General features: G+C 39.8%; 1 protein-coding gene across 3 annotated transcripts in view; it reads left to right on the plus strand.

The window, feature by feature from the left end:
- Positions 1 to 24256: 24256 nt before the first annotated feature.
- Positions 24257 to 25224, plus strand: part of FHIT (fragile histidine triad diadenosine triphosphatase) — a 1529906-nt gene continuing 1528938 nt past the window's right edge. For 2 of the 3 annotated variants that reach the window (XM_061396521.1, XM_061396520.1), the window contains exon 1: positions 24259 to 24476. The gene's annotated coding sequence lies outside the window, so the exon portion shown is untranslated. Of the gene's footprint in view, positions 24477 to 25224 lie in introns of all 3 variants that reach the window. The other variant, XM_061396522.1, reaches the window with a different exon arrangement.

Genomic DNA, 25224 nt, shown 5'->3' on the forward strand with positions numbered 1-25224 from the left:
CAGGATGAGATTGCTGGATCGCATCACCGACTTGATGGACATGAGTTTGGGTAAACTCTGGGAGTTGGTGATGGACAGGGAGGCCTGGTGTGCTGCGATTCATGGGGTCCCAAAGAGTCGGACACGACTGAGCAACTGAACTGAACTGAACTGAACTGACTGAAGGATTAGAGTCTCAATTTGTTAAAACCACTAAGCTTTCAGTCTCTAAGTTTAGAGAATCAATCAGCTATTTATTCACTCACAAATATTAATAAGCCAATTTTGATGAGATAGGTATTCCTTAATTATTGATCTAAAAAAATAAACTGAAAACAGTTAAATGAGAACTAGTGAAGCTGAGACCATCCATCCAGGAGAAATAGTTGAGATTATTTGTCACACATAGGGTAGTTTTGGAGAGTTTGTTGAGAAATCTCAAAGGAAGGGAAGAAAATCTATGGTTTAAATGTCTCAGAGAAATATAAATCAAATATTGATTAGCTGTGCCGATTGAGAGTATTTGGATTATCCCCATTTTTTTTTCCATTTGGCCCTAGATATTAAGATTTAGAGAATTCACAGTTCTTGTTTGAAATGTGTTCTGGAATTATTATTAGGAGGTTGATTTCCCTGGTTATGTGTGAATTAAGGGGCCTGGGGTAGAAATGGCACTGTAGCCCAAAGGGAAGCCAGCCTTTTGGATCTGCACTTGTCTTATTCTATTTTCTGTCAGTTATGGCTGGTCAAGAAAGGTACTGATATATGTAGGATCTAAGCTGCAAAATGGTTTGACATCAAGGAACAAAATTCCAGGAACTTCCCTGGAGGTCCAGAGGTTGAGAGTCCGCCGGCCAATGCAGGGGACACAGGTTTGATCTCTGGTCTGGGAAGATTCTCACATGCCTCGGAGCAACTGGGCCAGGGTCCAAAACTACTGAGTCCAAGCTCTAGAGCCTGTCCTCTGCAACAAGGGGAGCCACTGCAATGAGAAGCCTGAGCACCACAACTAGAGAGAGCAGCCCCTGATGGCCAGACTAGAGAAAGCCTACGCACAGCAATGAAGAGCCAGTGCAGCCAAACAGAAACAAAGAAACAACATTTCATAAGCATACCGAGGAAATAAATACTAGGAGGAAATCTGGAAAGGGAGAAAAAGACATTCTAAGGAAAAAAGATTCAATTTTATGACTAAAGAATTATATAATTTCAAACTTTTTCCCCTCAATTTGACTTGAGTGTGAAACATAAAAGACATACAGAGAGCATAAAAATAGTAAGAAGTCTGCCATTCTGGACCAGTTGAGATTTGGTATTTGAAATGAAAGAAAAGAATGTATATATATATTAGGAGGTTATAATAAAATGGTGGGAAAAAAGTAGATGGACTAAGATTGCTGAAAAAGAAAATGTAGATTTCATCCTACAGTAGTATGGCTGACCTCAGTCTATTGACTTTTCCTACAACCATCTTCATCTGCAGGCAGGAGAACACTGCCTGGGACTTTGATAGTGGGTCTGTTAGCCACAAGTTTAGTGCATAAAGGTATCCAGTGGGAGGTAAGATCTATTTTTGTGGTGGTAAAGCATTTGTGTTGGCGTGCCCTAATTATGTTTGCAGTAAAATTGAAGACTATTACCAGAGTGGGAAATCGCTGAATGATCATAAATAATTGGTCAAATGAGTGGCAGTGCTGCCCAGTCAACAACATCACTTTTGTGGTCAATGGTGTTTAGGGAGTGCCCCCTGAGTGCTTGGCATAAATGAAGCAAAGGCCATGATTCTGAGAGAATTCCCAGGCCTGATTTCTGCAGGGCTCCGATGTGCTTTGCTCTGGGAGTGGCCCAATTCCTTTGTGCTACTGCTACTGCAAAAATAGTCTTCCATACTCCTGGCCCACTCCTTTGCTTCCTTCTTCTCTCCTCATCTAAGAGGCTCAGTTCCTCCCTCTGCTGGCTAAACTTCAGTGTGTGGGGCTGGTTCTGACCTTGCTTGGTGGGAATGGAAGGAACTCAAGGTCACTGCTGGGCTGTCTCACTCTTTATGCTTTGACCTTGAGCCTCTTGTATCAAGGCATAGGATACTGCCACTGTATGGTACTGCCTCTAGCTTTGATGTGCTATGGAGACTTCCATTGCAAACCAGAGCCTCAAACGTAATAGTCATCCTCTATGTTCCTCTATCTTTCATACTGCACACCTGATCCATCAATAAGTCCTGTTGCCCCTACATTTCAAACAGATTCCAAATCTGCTACTTCTTCTCATCTCCAGGGTGACCCACCTTTTGCTTGGACTACTAGAATAACCTCTACTTTTATGCTTAGTCTCTCACATAGTGACCACAATGAGCTTTTTTTTTTTTTTTAAAAAAAAAACCTTCTTGTTGGTAGGCTCTGATTCTCATCTACAGAATCTTTATATTCCACTCCTATGTGTACGGCCTGGCGTGCTGCGATTCATGGGGTCGCAAAGAGTCGGACACGACTGAGCGACTGGTCTGGTCTGATGTGTACTATGAGAAGTACATGTGTCTATGTACTATGAGAAGTACATGTGCATATGTGTACATTGCTGGGCTACGAGAAGCCAAATGTATTCCACCTCAAATCTTTACTTGGGAAATTACCTCTGCCTAGAATTTTCTTCTCCCAGCTCTTGCATAGCTGGTCCATCTAACCACTGATGTTGCTGTTGACCTGTCACTTCCTTAGAAAGTCTTTTCTTACCATACTATCTACATAACATTAGATGCTGTCATTTTCCATACCTTCACTCTGTTTTAATTTCTTTGTAGCATTCATTGCTACTCAACAGTTTAATATATGTATTTTTCATTGTCTGTCTCTCCCACTAGAATATATTTACGCATGAGGGCAGGGACTCGGTTTTGTTCATTCTGTATCCCTAGAACCTGGAACAGTGCCTCACAATTGCGAGCACTCAAAAAATATCAGTTAAGGGACTTAACCACTGGAGGTCCAGTAGTTAAGGCTCCACTTTGCAATGCAGGGGATGTAGGTTTGATCCCTGGGTGGGGAACTAAAATCCCACATGCTGGCAGAGCAACTAAGCCTATGCACTGCAACTACTAAGCCTGCGTACCTCAACTAGAGTCCATGTGTTGCAGTAAAAGATCTGGCACGATGCAAGGAAGGTCTCATAAACCACCACTAAGACCCAACACAGCTAAACAATACAAAAAAGTGTCAGTTAAAAGTATGAATGAACAAATAATAACTACCATAAACTTGCTGTGTCATTCACACACTGATTGTCTCAAAATGATTTCCAAAAATGATCACTACAATCTCCTATCTCTATGATCTTATTTCACTGTGACTTTGACACCTGCCCTTTGAGAGATGGGGTTTATGTTCCCCCTCTTGAGTTTGGGCAGGTTTGTGACTGCAGTGGAAGTGTGGTTATTTATTTATGCCTGAGGCTACATCATAAAAAAGGTGAAGCTCCCATCTGGTTCTCTTTGAATTGCTCTCTCTTAGAACCCAGCAACTATACACTTAGGAAGCCCAAAAGACACAAAGAGAAGCCACATGGAGGTGTCCTGGCTAATAACCTCAGCTGAGGTCCCAGCTGGTAGCCAGCATCCACTGTCAGAGATAGGAATTAGGAAGCCCTAGAGATGACTAACCGGAGAAGGCAATGGAACCCCACTCCAGTACTCTTGGCTGGAAAATCCCATGGGCGGAGGAGCCTGGTAGGCTGCAGTCCATGGGGTCACAAAGAGTCGGACACGACTGAGAGACTTCACTTTCACTTTTCACTTTCATGCATTGGAGGAGGCAGTGGCAACCCACTCCAGTATTCTTGGCTGGAGAATTCCAGGGACGGGGGAGCCTGGTGGGCTGCCATTTATGGGGTTGCACAGAGTTGGACACGACTGAACGGACTTAGCAGCAGCAGAGATGACTAAAGCCCTTAGCCACTGACTCACCCCCAACATTTGATTCTTCCCAGACAAGGTTCTGGACATCGTGGAACAAAGAGACAAGCCATCCTGGCTGTGCCCTTCAGGATGGCTTGTCATGAAGGTACAGAATCCATGACAGATGATTAATTGTGTTCTATGTCACTTTTTTGTTTGTTTATTAAATAAAAATATATAGCTAGAAAAATAGATGAATACATGACTACCCAACCTCTTTTCACCTTCCCTTTGTGAAATGTGGACAAGATGGCAGAAACTGGAGTGGCCATTTTGAACTCAGAGAAGGAAGCTACCACTTCATTATGCAAAAAGACAAGACAAAAGGAGCCACAGATCACCACAATATTGTAGCGTAATTAGCCTCCAATTAAAATAAATAAATTTTAAAGAGATACAAAGGAGGGGTATAAAGGCTGAAATTTATAAAATCCAATTAAGATTTTATAAATTTACAAAATAGCAATTAAGAATCTATGTTGAATAAAAGTATATTTCCACCTTAAAAAAAAAAAAAAGGAGCCACAGAGTTTCCATGTTAGTTCTGTGTGAGGAGAAATAACAATTCTGTCTTGTTTAATTAAACCTTTGTTGTATTTCAGTCTTTGCTATTCATTGTAACAGCTGGAGCCCATATCCTGTCTCAGGCAACCACCAGCACCACCTTTCCTTAAGGGCTTACTGTGTGCTAGGCACTGTGTTTCACATGTTATAGCACTGAATACTCAATATAATTGTATGGAGGTGAGTTGTCTCTTTGTTTCCATTTTGCAAAAGGGTAAACTAAGCTCAGATAAAGTCAGCAACTTAGCCATAGTTTTATAGCTAGAAGTAGCAGTGTTTGTTTTTGAGGGCAAATCAAAGGGGCTTCAGATCCTGAGCTCTTCTAGTTCACTCTTCTGTCCCTCATGAATTTAGCTTTCTTTCAGGGGAATGAGAAATAAGACTGTAAAGAGAAGAGGCAAAGGAATAACCCGTTTGCAATAGATGCTTTGGCAACAGAAAGGGCAGCTCACAGAGGAACCATTTTTTTTTTTCCTTAGTTATGACTGTATACGGGACTTCCCCAGTGGCTCAGTGATAAAGAATCCATCTGCAATGCAGGAGACGCAGCAGGAGCCTCAGGTTCAATCCCTGGGTCAGGAAGATCCCCTGGAAAAGGAAATGGCAACCCACTCCAGTATTCTTGCCTAGCAAATCCCATGGACAGAGGAGCCTGGTGAGCTACAGTCCATGGGGTCACAAAGAGTCAGACACAAGCTAGCAACTAAACAACAACAATGGCTGTGTACAGGAACAACCATGTCTTCCTCAAACCAGAACAACCAAATAGATAGATATACAAGTAATCTGACTATGCCAAAGCCTTTGACTGTGTAGATCACAATAAACTGTGGAAAATTCTGAAAGAGATGGGAATCCCAGACCACCTGACCTGCCTCTTGAGAAATCTGTATGCAGGCCAGGAAGCAGCAGTTAGAACTGGACATGGAACAACAGACTGGTTCCAAATAGGAAAAGGAGTATGTCAAGGCCATATATTGTCACCCTGCTTATTTAACTTATATGCAGAGTACATCATGAGAAATGCTGGACTGGAGAAAGCACAAGCTGGAATCCCGATTGCTGGGAGAAATATGAATAACCTCAGATATGCAGATGACACCAGCCTTATGGCAGAAAGTGAAGAACTAAAGAACCTATTGATGGAACTGAAAGTGGAGACTGAAAAAGTTGGCTTAAAACTCAACATTCAGGAAACTAAGACCATGGCATCCGGTCTCATCACTTCATGACAAATAGATGGGGAAACAGTGGAAACAGTGGCAGACTTTATTTCTGGGGCTCCAAAATCACTGAAGATGGTGACTGCAGCCATGATATTAAAAGATACTTACTCTTTGGAAGGAAAGTTATGACCAACCTAGACAGCATACTAAAAAGCAGAGACATTACTTTGCCAACAAAGATGCATCTAGTCAAGGCTATGGTTTTTCCAGTAGTCATGTATGGATCTGAGAGTTGGACTATAAAGAAACCTGAGTGCCAAAGAATTGATGCTTTTGAACTGTGGTGTTGGAGAAGACTCTTGAGAGTCCCTTGGACTCCAAGGAGATCCAACCAGTCCATCCTAAAGGAGATCAGTCCTGAGTGTTCATTGGAAGGACTGATGCTGAATCTGAAACTCCAATACTCTGGCCACCTGATGCGAAGAACTGACTCATTTGAAAAGACCCTGATGCTGGGAAAGATTGAAGGCAGGAGGAGAAGGGGACAACAGACGATGAGATGGTTGGATGGCATCACCGACTCAATGGACATGAGTTTGGGTAAACTCTGGGAGTTGGTGATGGACAAGGAGGCCTGGAGTACTGCAGTTCATGGGATTGCAAAGAGTCGGACATGACTGAATGACTGAACTGAACTGAATCTGCCTCAGTATAAACCTGTCTTTCTTCACCACACTCCATTGTTGGTGTTTTTGCATATATGCAAGTGTATGTATATATATATAGTCATGCACGTGTGCATACATGTATATTTCTGCACACCTCTTATCATGGTGCTGCCCACTGCATCTTGGGAAGCTGGAACTTGGTAGCTGCTCATCATTCAAAATCTAAAAAGAATTCAACAGACAAAAACTTTTTATAAGGGTTTTAGGTGATGAGGCACTAATGAAATATTAACTCTTTTTGAAAAAGGAAATCCAAATGATTTTATTCATACCTGAGAGATATTACAGATAATACTACTTGTGTTGTAGAAAGAGAGTCATATAATCTCACTGGTCCTCAAAACAATCTTAAAAATAGGAACTATTGCCCTACTACAGATTAGAAAGCCGAATCATAGAAAGGTTAAATGTTTTTCTAAAGGTCACACAGCCAGGAGTCCTTCTGTTTGACTGCAAAAGAATGATGAAAAATACTGTTATTTACTTTTCAGTATGAATGAATTTGTTGTATAAATTCATATTTTATTGATTTGCTAGAGAAAAACACTGGAGATGATATCTTAATTACAGTTAAGATATAAGGTCAAAGATAATCTTTCTATTTCTTTTTAAAAGAGGTTAAATAGAACAGTCTTTTGGACTCTGTGGGAGAGGGAGAGGGTGGGATGATTTGGTAGAATGGCATTGAAACATGTACAATATCATATAAGAAACGAACCGCCAGTCCAGGTTCAATGCAAGATACAGGAGGCTTGGGGCTGGTGCACTGGGATGACCCAGAGGGATGGTACAGGGAGGGAGGAGGGAGGGGGTTTCAGGATGGGGAGCACGTGTACACCCATGGTAGATTCATGTTGATGTACGGCAAAACCAATAGAATATTGTAAAGTAATTAGCCTCCAATTAAAATAAATAAATTTAAATTAAAAAAATCTTATATATATATTAAAAAAAAATAAAAGAGGTTAAAGCTGCCCAATTACGATTTAGTTAAATGGAATGTACATGATAATGCTAACTACCTTCCATTATTTGAAAGCTGCAAATTTTATGGAAGTAGTACAAGGAATAGCAAAGTGAATTATGAAATGATATAAAATAAAGAAAAAGCAGTCACGCTCTGGAAGGGAAATTCTTATTTGTTGTACCTAATTAGGTAGTCTTTGAACCAAGCGCCATGAGAGCTGGGTGGCTGAAGAGGTTGGCTGAAACTGCAGCTGCTGCTAAGTCGCTTTAGTCGTGTCCGACTTTGTGCGACCCCATAGCTGGCAGTCCGCCAGGCTCCCCCGTCCCTGGGATTCTCCAGCCAAGAACACTGGAGTGGGTTGCCATTTCCTTCTCCAATGCATGAAAGTGAAAAGTGAAAGTGAAGTCGCTCAGTCGTGTCTGACTCTTCGCGACCCCATGGACTGCAGCCTCCCAGGCTCCTCCGCCCATGGGATTTTCTAGGCAAGAGTACTGGAGTGGGGTGCCATTGCCTTCTCCGCAAATGAAACTAGACTTTAGTAAATGAGAGAGTTGCAAGATCCAATCCCTCCTTATATGGGTAGTGGTTTAACTTGGTGGCCTTCCTGCCTCTTCTTTCTTAGCTTTTGTGGTCTTATCCAGAGACAGAAATGTTTCTTGTGAACCTTTGCTGACATTTGGCTAGAATGTGAGAGTTCCATTTTTAAATTTTTAATAAAGTGATCTCTGAAGAACACCCCAGACTTTTCTGATTTCATTCTCATCAGGCATACTGTGTATTCCAGAAATTCACAAATTCCTTCTATCTTTCATTGAGCGCTGGGATGAAAAGAATATGAGTTAGTTTTGTAAAATCTGGGATGTGTGTGTTTGTGTGTGTATGTATTTATAGGATTATTTTAGTTCTATACTAGAGACGAGACATCATGGTCTGTATACTCAGGCTTAAATGGACTGATTCTCCTTATTACATCTTCTGTGTCTTAGTTCAGGCTGCTGTAACAAACTGTCATAAACTGGGTCACTTATAAATAACAGAAATTTGTTTCACACAGTTCTAGAGGCTGTAAGTCCAAAATTACATACCTGTATGGTCGGGTCCTGTAAGGTTTTCTTCCAGTCTTCAGACTACCAACTTTTTGTAGCCTTACATGATGGAAAGAGAGGGCTAGAGAGGTCTCTGGAATTCCTTTTATAAGGGCACTAATCCCAATCAAGAGGGTTCTACCCTTATGTCCTAATTTCCTCCCAAAGGACTCACTTCCTGAGAGTTAGGATTTCAATATATGAATTTCGGAGAGATAGAAACATTCAGTCCATTGCATTCTTTTTCTCCTTTTTTTCTGTCATGCATCCAAGCATTAATGTGATTAACCAGTTGTTACATGTTTAGAACTCTACTGTTTAGAGTTATTTTGGATTTATGGACTTACTGTGGGGCATTTTAGAGGCTAGTTCCCAAACAGGTTTTCCTGAATATTTCTTGTATTCAAGACAAACCGTCACCCAGTTTCTTAGTGTAAAAGCTTTGGATTCATTTTCTAGATGTTCTTTCTTATTCACTAACACTACTCCATCATGATTATCTTAATATCCTTTGCATTTTCATCTTGATTGTTATTGCTTTAGTTCTGACCCTTAGCATCCATTTCAAGGGCATTTTCAATGACTATCTCTTGTTTGATTTTTAAGTAGGTTGAGTCATATATGGCATTGCCATTTTCTGGAGTCAGTTTTAGCAGTGTATTCGTCAACTTAGTGGCCATAACCAAAATACCATAGACTAAGTGGCTTAAACAATAGTGGCTCATTTTCTCATAGTTCTGGATGCTAGAAGTCCAATATTAAGGTATTAGAGTGATTGGGTTCTGGTGAAGATCTCTTCCTGACTTGTAGGTGGCCATAATCTCACTGTGCTCATGTGACTTCTTCTCTGAGTGCATGCAGAGAGAAAGTATTGTGGTGTCTCTTCCTTTTCTCCTTTTTTCCCCCCAAAATCTTAATTGGGTTTGTTATAAATAGTTTCATTTTTTTTTAATGTCTTGGTTTTTTGGCTGAGAGGTATGTGGGATCTCCAGCCAGGAATCAAACCCATACCCCCTGCATTGAAAAATGAAGTCTTAACCACAGGAACACCAGGGAAGTCCCCTCCTCTGCTTATTTAGCTTATATGCAGAGTACATCATGCAAAATGCCGGGCTGGATGAACCACAAGCTGGAAGCAGGATTGCCGGGAGAAACATCAATAACCTCAGATATGCAGATGACACCACCCTTATGGTAGAAAGCAAAGAAGAATAAAGAGCCTCTTGATGAAAGTGAAAGAGGAAAGTGAAAAAGTTGGCTTAAAACTTAACATTCAAAAAATGAAAAAGTTGGCTTAAAACTCAACATTGAGAAAACTAAGATCATGGCATCTGGTCCCATCACTTCATGGCAAATAGACAGGGAAACAATGGAAACAGTGACAGACTTTATTTGGGGGGGCTCCAAAGTCACTGCAGATGGTGAGTGTAACCATGAAATTAAAAGAAATTTGTTCCTTGGAAAAAAGCTATGACCAACCTAGACAGCATATTAAAAAGCAGAGACACTACTTTGCCAACAAAAGTCCATCTAGTCAAAGCTATAGTTTTTCCTGTAGTCATGTATGGATGTGAGAGTTGGACTATAAAGAAAGATGAGCACCAAAGAATTGATGCTTTTGAACTGTGGTGTTGGAGAAGACTCTTGACAGTCCTTTGGACTGCAAGGAGATCAAACCAGTCCATCCTAATGGAAATCACTCCTGAATATTGTTTGGAAGGACTGATGCTGAATCTGAAACCCCAATACTCTGGCCACCTGATGTGAAGAACTGACTCATTTAAAAGACCCGGATGCTGGGAAAGATTGAAAGTAGGAGGAGAAGGGGAAGACAGAAGATGAGATGGTTGCATGGCATCACTGCCTCGATGGACATGAGTTTGAGCAAACTTAGGGAGTTGGTGAAGGACAGGGAAGCCTGGTGTGCTGCAGTCCATGGGGTCGCAGAGTTGGACATGACTGAGAGACTGAACTGAATTGAACTGAATCCCATCATGCAGACCTCACCTTTATGATCTTTTTTAAACCTAATTATTTCTCGAAAACCTGACTTCCAATATCATCTATTGAGGGGTAGGATCTCATCATATGAATGGCTTAGGGGGCACACTTCAGTCCACAGAAGGTGATTTCAAACGATTCAACCTTATACTTGTTTGCAAGAGTAATACATGTTCATGAGAGTATATCAAAGATACAAAATGATAGAAAGTTGAAAATGAAAATCATCAATAATTTCGCCACCTGAGGATAAGCAGCAATTACAGTCTTATGTGTTTTCCAGTTTTCAAATGTATATGATTTTTTGAAGACTGAGCTTATACCATAAATTTAATCTTGTTCTCTGAACTTTGATTTAATAGTATTCCTTGGGCAATTACCCATGTCATTGAACATTTTTAGAAACATTTTAAATGACAGTAGCTTATTTCATTTATTTAACCATTGCTGTTTTGTTGAACATTAAAATAATTTCTAATTTTTCAGAAACAAAACTGTGGGAAGAAACAGCACTGAACATATAATTTTGTCTGTACCTCTATTCTCTTAACTGTCAATTCCTGGAAATAGCATGATTGAGTCAGAAGGTATGATCTTTTGGTTAATCCAAAGAAAAATGTTTTTAGTTGACTTGCATATTTCAAATAGCTTTTGGGAAGTTTACCCATTTATTATGCTACTGGGGTATTATTATTATTATCATTATTTAGTCATTTGTCAGGTCAAAAAATTGTCTAACTGTTAACAATGACTTCTTCACTGATCTTCCTGGAGCCATATCCCAATTCCAATTAAGACCCCACAGTGCCGCTAGAAAGATTTATCTCTAAAATTCAAACTTCATCGAATCACTTGCATACTAAGGCCAATCACTGGTCCCCCATCCTTTAGCAGGTCAAGTCCTTGGTCTAGGGAATTTTATCAGCCCTTCCATAATAATCTTTTGCTTACATTTCCAGTCTCATTTTCACCCTCTTTCCCATATCCTCCTCTTGAGTAAAATTAAGTCATTTACAGTTCTCTAAAATGCCTGCTTCACATTTCTTTTCTTTTCCACATGCTATTCTTTCTTGAGTGCCTTTCGCCTCTTGGTTTACAGCACTCACAAAGCCTGTTTAGAGAGAAGGCAGGAGATGGAAGGAGTGTTCCATTTCTGAACATGGAAGTGTGCTACTGTGATCAGCACTGTACTAGACCTTATCATTGTCCCCATGGAGACCTGTTCCAGCCCCTCACATGGCAGCTACACTTCTGCTCTCTGTAAAACCCCTCAATCTCAATATGCCTTCCGATAACAATTTCTTCTAAATAACTTTCATAAAATTTTTGTTGAAACTCCTTGGCTACAGCTATGTTTACACTTCCCTTCATAGTGCCAAAAAGATATCTAAGTCCCAATTTGCCCGATTCTGTCGTCTCAAACACTTCTTGAAGGCACCCTGAACTTCAGTACTTGCGTTTTAGTATGGTGCTGTCACCTAGTTATGTGGTTAAGCACTGCATGTCAAAGATGCTTTTGAGGATACAAAATAAATTTCTAGTACTCAAAACACTGGTACTGTACTCAAAGTTGAATGGTAAAGTGCAATAGTGGGGGGGGGCTCACATTCATCAGCTGAGAGGGTCTAGAAATAATGCTTTGTTAATGCTTATTTATAGGCAGCTATATGCCTCAAAACATACTCAAGACACAGGAGGGTTTCCTTGGTGGCTCAGTGGTGGATTCTGCCAATCCACCTGCCAATGCGTGAAACATGGTTTCGATTGCTGGTTTGGGAAGATCCTCACATGCTGCGTAGAAACTAAGCCCATGCACCACAACTACTGAGTTTGTGCTCTAGACCCTGGGAGTCACAACTGTTGAGAAGCCTGAGCACCACAACTAGAGAATAGCCCCACTAGCCACAACTAGAGAAAAAAGTCCAGGCAGCAACGAATACCTAGCACAGACAAAAATAAAAATAAGCAAGTAAAATTTAAGAAAAAGATATGGAAAATTATTTATTTACAATAGTACTCATTCATATATTGTCATTATATATATATATATATTTACTATTTTAAAGTAACCTATTACAGGGGCAAATGGTTTCATGGTTTGTGCGACATAAACCAAGTCCCATTTGTATTTAAAACTGCAAGTATCATCCCCTCAAGGAAATCTTCTCTGACACTTTTCTTCTCTATGCCTCCTTTTGTACAACTGACTCATATTGATTTTTGATTTGCTGAAAGGTTGAGGTGATTTATGACCAATTACGAATATAATCATCATGACCAAACTTTGACTGAATCAGGGAGTCACAGTTAGACAAGATTTTAGATGTCACTTTGTCTGACCACTCATTTAGCAAAAGAAGTGGTGTTGCTGGTAGAGGGTCACATTATGTTTTCTATGATAACTTTCATTGTTAGAAATTTATCCCTCATGTTGAATAGAAAATTTCTCTCAGTGACAAGCACTTGTGGGTCTGAGTTTTAATTCTACTGAATGAATTCAACTCCCTTTTCACAAAATAGATCTTCCCATGGTTGAGCCCAGCAAGAACATCTTGAGTCTTCTCTTTTTAATTTTTATTTATTTTAAAAATTTTTATTTTTTAAATTTATTTTTGAATCTTCTTTTTTTTTAGGCTAAATATCTCCAGTTCTTCAAATGACTACATTGTGTTTCTTGCACAGTTTTGGTGCGGGTAGAGCAGAGGTTGAAGTGTTTGGATTTCTTGACTTTCTAAAGCAACCTGCTTATTTTTCATTTTACTTTCCTTTTCCGGTTAGTTTAAGAGTTTATTTATAAGATGAACTTTATGAATTAGTTATGGCTGCAAGCAACAAAAACCTAACGCAAGCCAACTTAAGTAAGACAAGTCTCATTTAACTGGCAAATCAAAGGGGTAGCTTCAGGTAAAGATGGAGTCTGGGATGCAATACCACCTGGGCTCTTTTCATCTCTCTTCATCTCTGTGTGTTCCCATTTGACTTAATTCCTAGGTGGGCAAGATAGCCAGCAGCCCCACATAGTAAATATGGTATAACTTGTGAGCAAAGAAAAGGAGGGACCATCTTTCATGGTCTCTGATGAAATGTCTGAAGGAATTGGCTCCGCTTGGGCCATAAGCAGATCTCTGAACCAATCATGCGGCCAAGTAGCTTGTTTGGCCAGGCTTGTTTCCTCTGAACACCCGCTTCACCTGCTCCTTAGGGAAAGAACACATGTGGTTAGTCCCATCAAAGACACTTTGGATTGAGAAGGATTACTGTGTTACAGGCCAGGGTTGATTACTCAAAGGAGGTAATCTTGGGAAGATAAGCATGCATCTACCAAGTTACTTAACATGTAGAAAGGCCATTGCTCAAACATTTGAGGTCCAGAAATGATACGGCTGGGGAAAAACAGATGCAATGATCAGATGGAACGCCTTTTTAAAATATGCAGGCCATTTTCAACTCAAAATCCCCCAAAGGTACTTTACACATCATCAGGACTCAAACCACATTTTATCATAATATGGAGAACTGCCTACAGTGTTCTTAGGTTAATATTTTTTAAAAGTCACTTTTCCTCAAGAGCATAGTATATTGGTTTACAGTCATAATGCTTACTTGCTTACATGTCTGAATTGTACTTCATTGTTTGAAGCAAGGTCATACATCCTATTCCATTTTTTAATCTATTCTGATTTGAAAGATTCCCTTTTGTGAGACTCTTCTTTATGATATTTTAAAAACTACATGGAGAGATGGAGGCTGAGCTAGATTAAAGTTGTACAAATCTGATTAACATCATCTGCTCTGTTTCAAAGGTCAGGTGCACTCAACGAATTTACTTTGAAATTATTTTGTTTATTTTGTGGGCATATACATCATGAGCTTTCTAAAGGTCAAAAGTAGAGTTTGTTCTTGGATTCTAAAGCAATCTGATTTCCATTTACAGTATGCTTTGGTGACCCTAAATGCAGAAGCAGGCCCAGTTAAGACATACTTCCAGTTTGTGTTTGGTTTAATTTTCTCAATAAGAAAATCCCTCCTAGATTAAGGCAGTGCTGAAATATCATTTTCCCTAAATTACTTTTATTTTCAACTAGGTTCATGAGAGAATGCTACTCATAAATGACATCTGAACTCTGAATGTTGGTTTCATGGACATTTTGTTGACAAAGATGTAGAGGCATCTCAGTTGGCTAGAGTCTTATCTGGAAACTAAACTGAAGGTCAGAAAAATTAGGACTCCTGGGTTTTATTAACGTTTACATGGTAGGGGTCCTGAAGTTTTTTTAATTAATGTATGTAAAGTCATTGTACATAGAGAAGAGGCTTAAATAAATTATGCAGTCTTATTTACTATTCAAAAAAATAAAGGATCTAGTTATATACATCAAATATTTTTTCACTAATTATTTTAAATAATTTTCCCCCCTTACCATATGTACTTTACAAAGATAAAAAGAATATCTCTCAGAGTATTTTGTATTCATGTTCATTAACATTCCGGTGGAATAATAAACCTCAAAACGATTCATGTATGAATCAGTGAGGCATGGCTAATTACAGTTTTCAGCCACACAGCCAATAACATTCACCATGAAACATGGCTTCTGTTAAATACATCTCTCTGAATTTTTGTTTGGGGAGAGTGGTAGGAAATAGGGAGGTTGCAAATTGCAATTTTAAAATGTCTAAATATTTTAGGGGCTTGTACATTATAAATGTCTTTCAGGCAAGTATTTATCACAAGCATGACATCCTGTTATCAAAACAGACAAAACCCCCACAGATTTGCTTTAAAAACAAAACAGAAACAACCACAAGTCCCGAGAATGGACCATGTTCTATATGGAAACAGAAGAAACTTCTTGAAACATGAGGAAATATGATTTACCATAAATTTAAAAAATATGTTTAATACAGATTTTTCCTATCCCTTACAAAATCATCCTGATACTATGACTCTCTCCATAAATATATTTAAAAGATGAAAATATGAAAAGCATACAGAGGACACAGTAAAAGCTGAATGTCATGACTAAAATACTCAAATTTAAAAGCAATTTTGTAATGTATATTTGAAATCTTTTCTATGACATTTTTGTTTAAAATATTTTCCTTTCATGCCATCCATATTGTTGACTACCCAAAAACTACATGAATAAAAACATTAACATCCACATTTTATTTTTAATTTAAACAAGTATTACTTCAATGACATAACTAATGTATAGTTAAAAAAGACAGTTCAGAAATCACAAAACAAACATTATAAAGTAAATAAAAGGTACTTATGCCACCAATCCCATCTTATTGCTCCAATCATTATTCAAAGACATTTGGGATGCTCTCAGAAGTTTTCCGGAGCAGGATGGCAACCCACTCCAGTATTCTTGCCTAGAGAATCCCGTGGACAGAGGAGCCTGGTTGGCTGCTGTCTATAGCATCACACAGAGTTGGACACGACTGAAGTGACTTAGCACGCATGCACTGGAGATGGAGATGGCAACCCACACCCAGTATTCTTGCCTGGAGAATCCCAGGGACGGCGGAGCCTGGTGGGCTGCCATCTATGGGGTCATAAAGAGTTGGACACAACTGAAGCGACTTAGCAGCAGCAGCAGTTTTCCATACACATGCAAGCACAAATCCACAATCTAATGTATCTGTAATTCTGAATTCCAAAAAGGGCTGAAAACCAATGGGGGTACTTATAGTGTTTGTTTATCCTGTATGTGTTTCATTGCAGAAGTATTAATGTTTGATGACAGGGTGCTATCCCAAGACTGTTCCAGGAGTGTTAAACACTAGGTACTATGAGCATATATTACCTTTCAAATAACCCCCCCCCCCAAAAAAAATCATTTTCAAAACTGACCTGTCCACAGAATTTTGGATGAGTGATTATGGATCTTGATAATTTTGTAACACATAGTCCTTTTGTTTATATTAATCAGTTCAGTTCAGTTCAGTTGCTCAGTCGTGTCTGACTCTTTGCGACACCATGAAGTGCAGCACGCCAGGCCTCCCTGTCCATCACCAACTCCTGGAGTTCACTCAGACTCACGTCCATCGAGTCAGTGATGCCATCCAGCCATCTCATCCTCTGTCGTCCCCTTCTTCTCCTGCCCCCAATCCCTCCCGGCATCAGGGTCTTTTCCAATGAGTCAACTCTTCGCATGAGGTGGCCATAGTACTGGAGTTTCAGCTTTAGCATCATTCTCTCCAAAGAAATCCCAGGGCTGATCACCTTCAGAATGGACTGGTTGGATCGCCTTGCAGTCCAAGGGACTCTCAAGCGTCTTCTCCAACACCACAGTTCAAAAGCATCAATTCTTCGGTGCTCAGCCTTCTTCACAGTCCAACTCTCACATCCATACATGACCACTGGAAAAACCATAGCCTTGACTACGGACCTTTGTTGGCAAAGTAATGTCTCTGCTTTTGAATATGCTATCTAGGTTGGTCATAACTTTCCTTCCAAGGAGTAAGCGTCTTTTAATTTCATGGCTGCAGTCATCATCTGCAGTGATTTTGGAGCCCCCAAAAATAGTCTGACACTGTTTCCACTGTTTCCCCATCTATTTCCCATGAAGTGATGGGACCGGATGCCATGATCTTCGTTTTCTGAATGTTGAGCTTTAAGCCAACTTTTTCACTCTCACTTTCATTATATTAATAGATCATTCCATATACACCATTTGGCAAATGTATTTATGAAATAGTTCAACATTTTCCCTGAAGACCTTACCATGGTCTACACAGTCTGGCTTCTTGTGACTTTTCCTCTCATTTATTTTCCTCCAGCCACATGGGCCTCCCTGCTCTTCTTCCACCCTGTCAAGCTTGTTCCCATTTAAGGCCTTTACACTGATTCCTCTGCCTGGAATTCTTCCACAGATTCCCTTCTGGTTGGCTTCCTCACTTTACTGAGATGTTTGTTCAAGTGACTCCTCTTCAAAGGGGCCTTTCTGACCACCCTATCCAAGAGAAGGCCATCCATCATTTAGTCCCTTACACTGCTTATTTTTCATAGCATTTAAAAAAATCAAAATTTATGACATATCATGAATTGTTTTTACTAGTGTACAGTCTATCTTTTCCACTAGAAGTTCCATATGACTAGGAAATGTTTTTTATTACTTATTTACCACTGCATCTCTAGCACTTAGAACAATGCCTGATATACAGCAGGTGCTCAATAAGTATCAAATTCAATTTTTCTTCTGCCTCCGAGTCTAGCAATTTATTTAATAGTTACAAGGCTCTCAGTTGCTCTTATGGCAAATTAAAAAGGATGCCTATCTAACTCCCATAAGCTGACCCTTGGGATACTTCCAGCCTCTTTCCCCATTGCCCTAACTCTATTCTAGATTTGGGCCTGGTGAATCTACTGTCTGAGCTCTGGCACTTGCCATATGCTACCTTTGCTTCTACCTAGAACCCCCTTTCTCCTCCACTGTATGTAGCAGGATTGATTCATTCTGGCATTGACTTCTATTGTATCACATTGCTATGCTCATGTATTTACGTGTTTATGGCCTCCAATGAAGTATAACACCAGGGACTGTGTCTGATTATCTGGTGATTCCTGTCCCCTTGCACAGTGACTGGCCCAGAGGAACCCTCAATCCATGAAAAAGTAAGCTGAATTGAAGTTGTATCTCATCCTGAAGTAAATTCTCTACTAAGGAAATATGCTTTTTAATTTTTCAGAAATGCTTGCAGTGGATTTTATCCTCCAGAATGAAGAAATGCCTTTAAAGCTGCAGTGAAACCAGGGGAATATGTTTAGAGGCATTATTTCTCGAAGGAGAGTGATGAAAAATCATAGCTTATCTCTGAGCCACCCTAGTGAGATCACAGCTTGGACACTGAGCTTAGTTTTATGCACCTTATGTTCTAGGTAACTGGAAGATAATTGCAAAGGATGGCAGTAAGAAGGATTAAATGTGATTATTTATGAGGTATAGTTAAAAGGAGACAACATGCATATGTTCACTAATTATAGGGAATGGACTACTCTTCCAAATATCTTATGAACAAATCTGATGAACAAGGAATATATATAATACAGAACAACAAATGGATAAATACGATGAGAGAATTAAAAAAAAAAAAAAGAGGGGAAAATTTTAGAATTTTCAGGTGGCTCTTATTAACAATCAGAATTCTCCAATAGCAGTCAAAAAGCTGAGTGATTATGAGGTGAGATATTTGTGAAGGAGGCAGGAACATCTGAGTACAGCTGAGTTTCCCAACCTTTTTATACTCTTATTACAAAAACAATGCATCATTTTTCTTTATTTAAATACTATATTTTCCTATTAGGTGTGATTTTTTTCCAGTTAAAAAAATACCCTTAAGATTCTTGTCCAAAAGTCTGCATTATAACTGCAATATATGGCTGAGATGAATTATGTAGGGGGTTCAACACTTTGACCTGTAGGCCTTTCCAGTTCTGAAATTCTGTTTTCATGGTAAAGATTTCTTTGTAGGTCCTGTGAGCTGTCGGAATGTTTGACTAAAGCAGAAGTGTGTGTGACGACCAGGGTTTATACACATCAGGATGGTCCTAAGGTTTGTGATAATGAGAGGTTATTGCTGGGTTATGTTTGCTGCTTCACTTTATGGCTTAGCTGAATGCAATGAGTGGTTTTGAGTTGGCCAAAAGGTTTGCTGGCGAAAATAACTTTTTGGCCATCCCAGTACAAATGTTGGGCCCTTCTAGTACTTACCCTGTTTGCTTTGGTAGCAATAATATAGTCATTCTTTTATACATATTTATTGATTGAAGGAAAGTTATGACCAACCTAGATAGCATATTCAAAAGCAGAGACATTACTTTGCCAACAAAGGTTCATCTAGTCAAGGCTATGGTTTTTCCTGTGGTCATGTATGGATGTGAGAGTTGGACTGTGAAGAAGGCTGAGCGCCAAAGAATTGATGCTTTTGAACTGTGGTGTTGGAGAAGACTCTTGAGAGTCTCTTAGACTGCAAGGAGATCCAACCAGTCCATTCTGAAGGAGATCAGCCCTGGGATTTCTTTGGAAGGGATGATGCTAAAGCTGAAACTCCAGTACTTTGGCCACCTCATGTGAAGAGTTGACTCATTGGAAAAGACTGTGATGCTGGGAGGGATTGAGGGCAGGAGGAGAAGGGGACGACAGATGGACAGGGAGGCCTGGTGTGCTGCGATTCATGGGGTTGCAAAGAGTCGGACATGACTGAGTGACTAATCTCATCTGATTGATTGCTTACCATCGAATAAGACAAAAACAAAGTTCTTGCCTTCAGAGGCTCACATTCTATTTGGAGGTGACAGATGATAAACAGAAAGCCAAGTAAATAGGGATGGTAATTTCAAGTAAAGATACTTGCTATGAAGAAGTGCTATTATGGCACAATCCACAGAAAGTTTTCATAAAATTGTCCTCTACATTTCTCCAAAGAACACAAACAAAAGGCTAACAGATACATGAATAGGTGCTCAACATCATTAGTCATTAGGGAAATGCAAATCACAACCGCAATGAGGTATCACCTCATACCTTTCAGAATGGCCATCAACGAAAAGACAACAGGTAAAAAATGCTGGTGAGGATGTGATGAGAGAACCCTGTGCACTGCTGGTGGGACTGTAAACTGGTATAGCCATATGGAAAACAGTATGGAGGATCCTCAAAAAATTAAAAATTGAACTACCATATGATCCAGCAATTCTACTTCTGGGAACGTATCCAAAGGAAATGAAAACACTAACTCAAAAAGATATATGCATTCCCATGTTCATAGCAGCATTATTTACAATAGGCAAGACATGGAAACAATCTGTGTTCATCAATGGAGAAACGGATAAAGAAGTTTTTATATACATACATATCCATATGTATATATGGATACACATACAATGGAATATTATTCAGCCATTAAAAACACAAGAAAACACTATTTGTGATAACATGGATGGACCTTGAGGGCAGTATGCTAAGTGAAATAAGTCAGACAGAGGCAAAATTCTATTATCTCAGTTATATGTGGAATCTAAAAAAAAAACCCAAACAATAAAAACCCCACACCAAATTAATACAAAAAGATAAAATGTATAGCTACTACAGGTAGGGGTTTGGGAGAGGGGGAACTGGAGAAAAATGTTCAAAACGTACAAACTTTCAGTCACAAGATAAATTAGTGCTAGAGTTGTAATGTAGAACATGACTACTGCTAATGCTATTGTATGATATATAGCAAAGTTGTTAAGAAAGTAAAACAAAGAGTTCTCATCACAAGGATAATTTTTGCCCTCTTTTCTTTCTTTTATTTTTATTATATCTATGTGAGAAGATGAATGTTCGCTGAACATATTGTAGTGATCATTTCACAATAAATGTAAGTCAAACCATTATGCTATAAACCTTAAATTTATATGGTGATGTCTGTCAATGATATTTCAATAAAAGTGAGGAAAAAACTGTCTTTTAGGTCTAACGACACAGCCTATGCACTTAAAGCTAACTTCTCAAAAACCTTGTGTCTTTTTCAATATAATGAAGAAAACAATGCATTGTCTCCAGCAATATTTCTTTTTCCCTTTTCTTGATCTCCTTCCTCCCCTCTCTACTAAACCCTAGTCCCTCTAAAGCCTCTTCTTAAGTCTGCAGTTTTCCCAGTGTAAAAGTGTTTTTTGCTGTAGTTTTTGTCTGTTTCTTAGTGAGGGTTTAGAAAGTACTGTCTATTTTAAATGCTCACATGATGAGGTATACAAGGTGACAGGCTGCTTGGGGTTTTTTTTTTTTTTTGGTCCATTTGTTTGGTTCTTTTTATATGTATTTATTTAATTTTGAATTACTCTTTATTCTGCTAGTCTCAGTGACAAAAGCTTGTGGTGAACCAAAGCCACCTGTAGCAGAAACTACTGGTGCCCCATCAGTCTGTGGCAGCACCTGCATCTCTGGCTTCCTCAGGCCACTGAGCAAATTTGTCCTTTTTGTACAGTATGACTAAGGAACCACGGACTTCACAGCCCCTGAAAACAACTCCTAATTATTGACTGGTGGGAGATGGCATTTAAACAACCCAGTAACTCAGTTCTTTGTCCCTTTGGTGGGACAGCTCAGTCTAAGGCCTGGGTTCTACATTATTTCCCAGAGTTCTCCTGGAAGATTAAGCTCTGATCACTTGAGCAGTAACATGCTTGATAGCGCACCTTAATGTCTGTCTTCCCTTCCCCATTTCACTTTTCTATTCTGTCATTGGTGTTTCCTACAATTACTTCCTAAATAAACTACTTGCACTTGAATACCTCTCTCAGGATATATTTGTTGGAGAACACAAAGTAAGATGCCACTTCTAGGTGATTATTAATGAAGCTACAGATCAAACTGTCATTGCCTCACTGATGGTCTTGACACTTGGATGTCCTGGTTCCAAGGCAAGTGCCATACCTAAAGCTTTTTGTAAATGTACTGCTGAAGGTCATGATCCACAACTGAACATGTATATGTTCATACTAGGTTGCTTGACAATGCTTTAATAATTATTAGATATCACTGTTTAGATCCAAAGTCTGTTCATGATATTTGCATTTGATTGTTAAGTAGAAGATGCAATGATTAAAGGCTGATACTTCCTCAGGAGAAAAGTCTAGCTGTTGAGCTTTCCAGTTTCATATGGTTCAGTAATTTCTTCCAGGTTTAGTCTGGCTGCTGACATTTGTGTTGAAATGTCTCATGCCAATCAGCCTCAGAAAAGCTGGGACTGCTGAGCTGAGCCTATGCTCATAAAAGCTACAAAGAACTGTCATATTATAGGAAACAACCCCCAATTAACATAAGATTAGGTTAGGAAGCCTGAACAGGGGTTTTAATTCCTATGCAAGAAATCAGTCTGTACACATATTGATCACATTCCTGCTGTTTATCTGTAATTGTTTTCAATTTCACATAGTTTTCCCACAATTCTCTATTATTTTATGTGGCCATGGTGTCTGTGTGATACTCTGTAAACTGACCATAATCCACTGTGACAGTCTCTGAGTCAAGCTTCCTAAGACATCAGTATTTCACACCAGGACATTTTGTAGGACACCTTGCTACTCTCTGTGGGGTTCAAACATCAGAAAGGATGAGAGATCTAAGACCTGGTGTAATCACCTGCATGTAATGAAGCAGGCCACAGAAAAAAGTGAGAAAAAAAAAAGTAGAAAAGAAAATGGTGTCAGAGAAAGCAGGGACAAATCTAAGTGTTTGTCCAAGTGTAAATGTTCTTTGTTTCTCCCTTTTAAATGTAAAAGATGACTGGCAAAAAATCTCTTTTTCCTAGGTAGTAGGACTGGGAGGAAAGGGAAGGAGGCAATATTAAAGAAGAGGTCTCTATAAAAAGCAGCATGGTATAGTCTGGAGGCCAGGATCCTAGTCCCTGTTTATGAGCTGAATGACTGTGTGAAAACTATTTAGCTGTTCTGCAAGTTTCAATTGCATTTATTTTAAAGTCAAGTTTGTTTCTCATCCTCCACTAGACCGGGAGCATCTAAAGGTTAGGAACTGAGAATGATTCATTTTCTCCAGTACCTACATGGCACTGGACACAGAATACACAAAAGATTGATTCTGAATTTAAACAGAGCAAGCACAAGGGCCCCACGATGGTCACAGACAAATTTAATTTATCTGTAAAGCAAGTGAGAATAGAGAATAATTCAATTCCTCAAAATACATTTACTGAGTGTGGACTATATATATATATACTGTGTGTAATATATATAGTATGGGTGTTTATATATATAATATATAAAATGATAATACAAATTTTATAGTATATAAACATAATTATAATATATAAATTTATATTGTAATTATATAAATTTAATACATATAAAATGTTACACTATATGTATTACTGATATTGTATTTATACTTCCAGTAGAAACAGTGCTAGAAACAGCCATGATCAGAAAAAAGCGCCAAATCTAAAGCAGATCTTTCATTCTAAGGGCTTGAGTGAGTGAAAGTCATTCAGTCCTGTCCAACTCTTTGCGACCCCATGGATTATCCAGTCCATGGAATTCTCTAGGCCAGAATACTACAGTGGGTAGCCTTTCCCTTCTCTAGGGGATTTTCCCAACCCAGGGATCGAAGCCAGGTCTCCCCCATTGCAGGCGGGTTCTTTACCAACTGAGCCACAAGGGAAGCCCAAGAATACTGGAGTGGGTAGCCTATTCCTTCTCCAGCGGATCTTCCCGACACAGGAATAGACCTGAAGTCTCCTGCATTGCAGGCGGATTCTTTACCAAACTAAGCCCTCATTCTAGGGGACAAGATGATAAAAAAAAGATAAATTATATACAATGCTTGGTTAAGGGCAAGAACTAAGGAGAAAAATAACATACAAAAAAGAAGAAAGGAATGGACAAGGGGGTCTGTGATACAATTTTAGTTAAGATACCAGGGATACTCATAAACTGGATCAAAGTAAGGACTGAGGGCCGCGTTCTGAGAGAAACAAAAGAAAAGGCTTTAGGAATCAAAAAGATCCGGAATGAGGCGAGGAAGTGAGAGGAAATTCAGAGTGAGGAATAGTGAGGGGAGTAAGTTGAACGCATTTGGGAGGAAAGAAGGAAACAAAAATATAGCACAGCCTAAAGAATGATGTTACTTTTTACATTTGGTTAAAAAAAAAAAAAAACTGTGTGAACTATGACGAAACTCTTAATGAGGAGATTCTCACCTCAGCTTCTCTTCAGAGAGGGACAGTGTTCCCGACCCCTAAACAGGGATTTTGTTACTATAGCTTCTGATTGGCCTGGTGAAGGCGCGTGCTCTGCGCCTATTGGCCCGCGGCCCTATCCCCGGACGGGTAGCCATCTTGGGTCCCTTCCATACTGTACAGGCATCTGGGAGTTGTAGTCCCTGCTCTGTTCCGTCCAGTCGCGGGACTTTTTGCCCTCTGCTCCCGGGAACGTCAGGCAGCCACCCCCGTGGGCACAAGCCCAGGCGCTGTTCCTGCCCCGCGCTCCCTCCCTCTGCCTTTACTTCTCAGCTGCCAAGATCTTGGAAGGTAGGGGCTGTGGGCAAGCCCAAGTCGAACAGCGTTTCTGTGGCGCAGGCCCGGGTTTCCACACGCGTCTGGTCCTTACTCCGGCGGCCCAGTGGGGCGGAGTCTAACTGGGTCCTCGAAGCTAGTTGGGACGTGGTGGGGGTCTGTCCAGAGGACCTTCCCACGTCACCGAGCCTTTACATGGCTTGTTCCTGAGCATTGGCCCTAATCCTAACCTGCTCCTCTTCTGCTGTATTTTATAAGTGGGTAAACTGAGGCATGGGGTCACGCCAGCGGTTCCAGGGAGGCCCCAGCTCCCGGTCCTGGTGGTGTAGTTGGCACTGGTCACTTTAGATCGTTTTCAGTTTCACTGTTAAGTAGCAGGACCTTCTGCTGCAACAGCTAACGGTCAGTGTTAAAACACCCAGCTCTTGGTTCCCGCGGTGGAGGGGGGTGGTTTGAACACGTGTCCAGAAGAGCTGAGCAGGGTACAGGGCAGGCAATATTTTGGGAGACAGTTTTACATTTAATATTTAAGAAACACAAAAATAATTCATTATAAGAGGAGAAAAATCAGTACTTTGTTGGACTTCCTTACATCTTTTTATGGCTTAATGTATGAAAACATGTGGGGATTTTAAAGGTATGTTCATGTAGGGAAAAAAAGGTCGGTCAGTGAAACGAGCTGGATTTGCAGCCTCCTCTCTAGGATCAAATTCTGCCTTTGCTGTATGACCAGCCACTCACAGTGCATACCTAGGAAAAAAGA

Source organism: Bos javanicus, chromosome 22, assembly GCF_032452875.1.
Source record: "Bos javanicus breed banteng chromosome 22, ARS-OSU_banteng_1.0, whole genome shotgun sequence".
NCBI lineage: Eukaryota > Metazoa > Chordata > Mammalia > Artiodactyla > Bovidae > Bos > Bos javanicus.